Here is a 6,000-nt window from a genome sequence, read left to right on the forward strand (position 1 = left end):
AGAGCTAGAAACTGTGAAATGCATGGCCGTGCTCGGATGAATCATAGGCTATGATTATCTGTTTATTTGATCAGTTGAACTCTGAAACCGAGGAACACCTCTGGACATAATAAGGATGACAACTCTTACCTTATGTTCAAGAGCAAGCATCGAGCGACAAAGGAATTAGGAAATGCACACTTGTCCCTAAGGACAAGTGGGAGACTGAAGGAAATAATGCCCTTGGTCCAAGTATGCATTCTATGTTAAGTCTAATAAATGCGGTTCAGTATTAATTGACAAGTTAATAATTCAGTGAGATCAAGTGAGCTGAATGCCTAGCTAGAGGCCGCTTCAGTTCAAGTGGAATTAATGATATTAATCCACAGCTTACTCTTGGCTGAACCCGTAGGGTCACACAAATAGTACGTAAACGGATCAAGTATCTAATGGAATTAGATACTCTATCTATGAATATTCGGAACCGACGGATCTTGGTTTCAGTGGGAGCTAAGATCGTCACAGGCAAGAAATGAATACTCCGGAAACGATGATATTGCCGGAAACGGAAATATGGATCGTATCGGAAATATAAATATTATCCAAGTCGTAGATGTTGCCGGAAACGGAAACATGGTACGTATCGGAAAATATTATCGGAAATGGAAATATTGCCAGAATCGGAAATATTGCCGGAAACAGAAATATTGTCAGAATCGGAAATATTACCGGAATCGGAAAATAATTCCGGAAACGGAAATATTAAATATTTGTTCGAAACGGAAATTAATTCCGGAATCGGAAATATTAAATATTGTTCGTATCGGAAATGAATTCCGGAATCGGAAAATTTAATCGGAAGCGCATCGTACGAATAAGCATCGGACGAGGCCTGCCGGACGAGGCCCAGCACGAAGCCAGGCCATCGCCCAGCAAGCCAAGCGCGCCGCACAAACAGCAAGGCCAGGCCCAGCAGGCTGCGCGCAGCGCGCAGCGCGCACAGCGCGCACAGCGCGCGCAGCGCGCAGCGCGCGCGGGCGCGGGCGCTGAGTGGGCTGCTGCTCGCGCGCACGCATGAGGCCCATCGTGGCTGTCGTGCGTGTGTGTGCAAGTGTTTGTGTTCGTGCACGTTTCCTAAAACATACAGAGTTCGGTTAATGATTAAATTCCTAATTCTATTTGATAAATTAATTAAATTAGAGTTCTTGTAGGATTCTAGGTTTGATTAATTTGTATCTGAATAGGATTTCGATTCCCTTTCCATACCGCTATAAATATGAGGCTAGGGCTCACAATTTATAACACAAGTTTCAAAGTATTCAAAGTGAGTTTTTTTTGAGAGAAAAATTCAGTCACACATTTGCCTATAAAGTGCCGAAAATAATAGTACCTTAAGGGCGATTCTAGTTGGTCAATCTTAAGGCGGATCCGGACGTGCTGTGGACTATCTACGGAGGGACGACACTTGGAGTCCTAAAGACTTGTTCTTGTTCGGTTCGGGCGCAGCTAGGGAAGGCACGCAACAAAGAGTATGCATCTATTCTATGCTAAATGATTATGTGTAAATAATATGTATTCCTGGGTTTATGGTTTTTCCGCATGATTTATGAATTGTCATATGTATCATAACCTAACAGCTGTTGTGTCGCTGCTGTTGCTGCGTTTCTCGCGCACGCCAGCCTTGCTCTCTCGCCCCTCCTTCGCGCACAAGCGCCCTGCCTTGCTGCCTTGTCCCGCGCGCCAGCCTTGCTCGTCGCCCCTTTGCTGCGTGCACACACACGAGCGTGTGTGTGTGTGTGTGTGTGTGTGTGTGTGTGTTCGTGTTTGTTCGTTATTCAATTCTTTCGCCCAATCACAATTAATTCGTGGTTGTTCCGTGCTATAGGTCGGATTGGTATAATTCTCTTCTTCCTTGCCTATTCTATTTCAATTCCGTATTTTAAATTATAATATTATTATTGTTTTGGATGATTAAAATGCTGGGAATCGGTTATGAACACCGTGCTTTGAGGATTTGCGTGTTGTGATTCATTAGGGTTGATTTAATTATTAAAGGATGGATTTTCAGATTCGTTTATTTAATAAAGAATTGATTTTTATGATGATAAATTGGTTTTATTGGGATTTTCAAGTTAGGGTTTTAATCTAGACCTAATGAGTCAATTGATTAGCATAATTAGGTGATGATTTTAATTATGATAATCAATTATATTTTCAAATTTGAATAAAGGCTTAAAGTGTTGATTTTTATTGATTTTAAAGACGAAAAAAGTACGTTTTCATACTAGGGATTGGTTTTGCAAATTGAGACGATTATATTATTGAAAAACGATTGAATTCTAAAGTTTAATTGAGGTTTTAGATTTTATAAAGTTGCTGGAAATTTAATGAACATGGAAATAATTTAAGTTTCATTATTTTGATGATAGGAGGTGATTTCTAAGTAAGTGCTCGCTATTGCAAAGTGGCCCCTACGCTTAGGTATTCAAGGTACGTACAAGTTTAAGGCGACCACACCATTTGTCAAAGACATTACATGATTGTTGTTGATGTGAATTATATTATGTGGATTCATATTTGGTTTGGTGAACGATCATGTGGATTATTATATTGGAATTGTTGAATTATTGGTTGAACAAGCATGTTGAGATTATTATGAGTATGAATTTCATTGTCAATCATGTTGTTCAATATGTATGCATGTATGGTTTGTTTCACATGCAAGGGATGGATTAATTATTTGTATGCTATTGTACCGGGTGTCTAGCATACTTTGAGCCAATTATTCGTACTTCGTTGTACTATTTATTTTACCAAACGTGAAGGGTTAGCTCACGTAAGCCACCGCACATGTAGGGTTCAGTTGGGAATATTTTGTATGAAATGAATTAGGATTTGTCGTGCAAGGGCACAACCCTCATGTTAATGGGCATGATGTGGAATCTCACTTTGGTGAGGAGGAACATGGTAGTAATCTCACAAGTGTCTTGCTTGGTTGATCACAAGTCCTAAAGCATTAAAATAAGATTATTTTGGTTGTCGTTTATTAATTGTATGTGTGTACATTGTTGAGTCTCGAGTTCACCTTTAATAAATATTAATAAACGTAAAGTGCAACCAGAACAAGCTTCAAAACTCTTAGAACGTTTATACCTTGAGTATGAACAATGGGGGGAGTCTTGCCGGAAAGCTCGTACTCCTACTAATGATACAAGACATTGTTTCATTTATATTATGCGCAGGAATTCCGTCGGTATGGCCCGACACTCGGTATGGCCCGATTTTATTATTTATTATTTGGTGTATGGTTGGCTCCCATCACCTTTTTCCTTATGGAATATTCTTTTGGCCCGTTCGAAGCTTATTCTAATTAAATTGTGAGTCAAGAGTCGAGTCTTGTATTCATGATTGGTTTGTTAATTCTTAAATGGCTTTTGCATGATGATTAGTACTTAGTGAGTGATGCATGTTTTAGTTTTGTTTCACTCTATTCTTGTAAGTACTCAACTTTTGTTGACTACGTGCTTTGTGTGTTTTTGGTCATGGCCTTTGCCTTAATGACCCTATGATGATCTATCATTTGCACTTGCATTGATGGGGAGTAGAATAATATAGCAGGTTGGTAGATCGAAATCATGTGGCTTGGGATGATCGAGAGAGTTGCATGCTTTCGTATTTTGAACTATTTATTTATACTTTAATTATGTTTGAAATTGTTGAACTCTTATACTTTGGTTTTTGGGCCTTCACGGTTCCAAATTGTAGGAGGTCTCGATATTTCATTTATTATGTTTTTAAAAGTTAGTTGACATTAATTTCCGCTGCGTAATTCTGGTAATAGCCTTAACCGTTATCACGGTGGCGGTAGTGCTTTAGTAATTCCTTTATTTTAAGTTGGAAAATGATTTTATAAAAGCAAGGAATTATTAGGGTGTTACAACATTTTTCTTTTTCTCTATTTCAATTATAACAAGAATTATGAGTATATGTAAACCTCGGAACCAGAACAAAAATTGCACAGACGACAGTTAAGTATCTTAATATATGATATATAGATATCTGCACGTGTTTAAATTAACTATTTAATATAATAAACAAAGCCCACTTTATAATACAATTATATTTGAGGAATTCTACAAACATGTTACGAAAATAGGTAAAAATAGATCTTTTCTCCACAAATCCTTTTTTGTAATTTGTAACAATACAAAGGAGCCAAAAATATTGGTTAAATAAATGCACTCTTTATGATTTCTTATTATTAGGTCTTTATCTTGGCAAAGGGATCAAATCCTGTATCTATTTCGTTTTTTAATCGGGTTGAAATATGTAATGTCATAATAATAGTCAAAATTTAAATAATATTCTATACTAAACGAAATTTTATAAATCTAATTAAGTATTTAAGTAGCAGAATTCTTTTTATTAAAAATGTTTTATCAATTCCTTTTGTATTTGTTGCATTTGCATTTTTAAATTTGCGTAGAAACTTTTATTTCTTTATTATCCCCCCCCCCCCCCTCATACATATTTAATACATCCCATATATGGAGTTTTTATGTCAAATTTTATGTGATTTAGTAAACAGAATATAAATTCCATCAGAGCTAGATCGATCTATATGATTCAATGAAGAATGAGCCAAAAATGGGATTTTTAAATAAACGGGGAATTGAGTGCAAATGCTACGGGATGGAAATGAGGGAATGTCTACAATCCCTGGGTTTAATCAAATACAATTTGAAGGATTTTGGAGGTTCATTGATCAGGGCTTAACGGAAGAACTTTCTAAGTTTCCAAAAATGGAAGATACTGAACAAGAAATTGAATTTCAATTATTTGTGGAAACATATCAATTAGCAGAACCCTTGATAAAGAAAAAGATGTTGTGTATGAATCACTTACATATTCTTCTGAATTATATGTGTCCGCTGGGTTTAATTTGGAAAACCCGTAGGGAGATGCAAGAACAAACAAATTTGATTGAAAATATTCCTCTAATGAATTCTTTAGGAACTTTTGTAGTAAATGGAATATACAGAATTGTAATCAATCAAATATTGCAAAGCCCGGGTATTTATTACTGATCCGAATTAGACCATAACGGAATTTCAATCTATACCGGCACCATAATATCAGAATGGGGAGGAAGATCAGAATTAGAGATTGATAGAAAAGCACGGATATGGGCTCGGGTGAGTAGGAAACATAAAATATCTATTTTAGTTCTATTATCAGCTATGGGTTCAAATCTAAGAGAAACTCTGGATAATGTTTGCTACCCGGAAATTTTCTTGTCTTTCCTGAATGATAAGGAGAAAAAAAATTGGGTCAAAAGAAAATGCCATTTTGGAATTTTATCAACAATTTGCTTGTGTGGGTGGGGATCCAGTATTTTCGGAATCCTTATGTAAGGACTTGCAAAATAAATTCTTTCAACAAAGATGCGAATTAGGAAGGATTGGTCGACGAAATATGAACCGGCGGCTGAACCTTGATATACCCGAAAATAATACGTTTTTATTACCGCGGGATATATTGGCAGCTGCGGATCATTTGATTGGAATGAAATTTGGAATGGGTACACACACACACACACACTTTCTATTTTAGTATCTTCTGTGTCACTTGTGGAGTCCGAGTTCTTTTTTTTCAAAATCATCTATTCCATACTTTCTATTTTACAGCAAGACCTTCAAGACAAGGTGTAGGCCTGCAAAATTGGTTGAACTTATTTCTGGTTTATTTGAGAACCAGAAAAAGGCTATTGTTGACATTGGGTTTGGGGGGTTGCTGAGTATACAACTGACCCAAACATAAACTTCTATGTTAGGGTGGTTGGTAGATAGTTTTGACCCTATTAGCTGTATGTTTACAGTTGACCAGAAAAGAGATTTCGTTATTTCAGAATTTGATGTTTATGATGTTTTCTGTTTACCTTTGAACCCCATGAAAGAGGTTGTAGAAACTTCTTGTAGTGCTAATGAAACTAACCCCGATTACCCCTTGAAGCTTGAGTGA

The 6,000-nt window shown here is 36.7% G+C and overlaps 1 pseudogene; it reads left to right on the forward strand.

Moving 5' to 3' along the window:
- Positions 1 to 4,661: 4,661 nt before the first annotated feature.
- LOC130465515 (DNA-directed RNA polymerase subunit beta-like) lies at positions 4,662 to 6,000 on the forward strand (annotated as a pseudogene).

The sequence above is a fragment of the Spinacia oleracea genome, chromosome 1, assembly GCF_020520425.1.
Source record: "Spinacia oleracea cultivar Varoflay chromosome 1, BTI_SOV_V1, whole genome shotgun sequence".
In the NCBI taxonomy this organism is placed as follows: domain Eukaryota; kingdom Viridiplantae; phylum Streptophyta; class Magnoliopsida; order Caryophyllales; family Amaranthaceae; genus Spinacia; species Spinacia oleracea.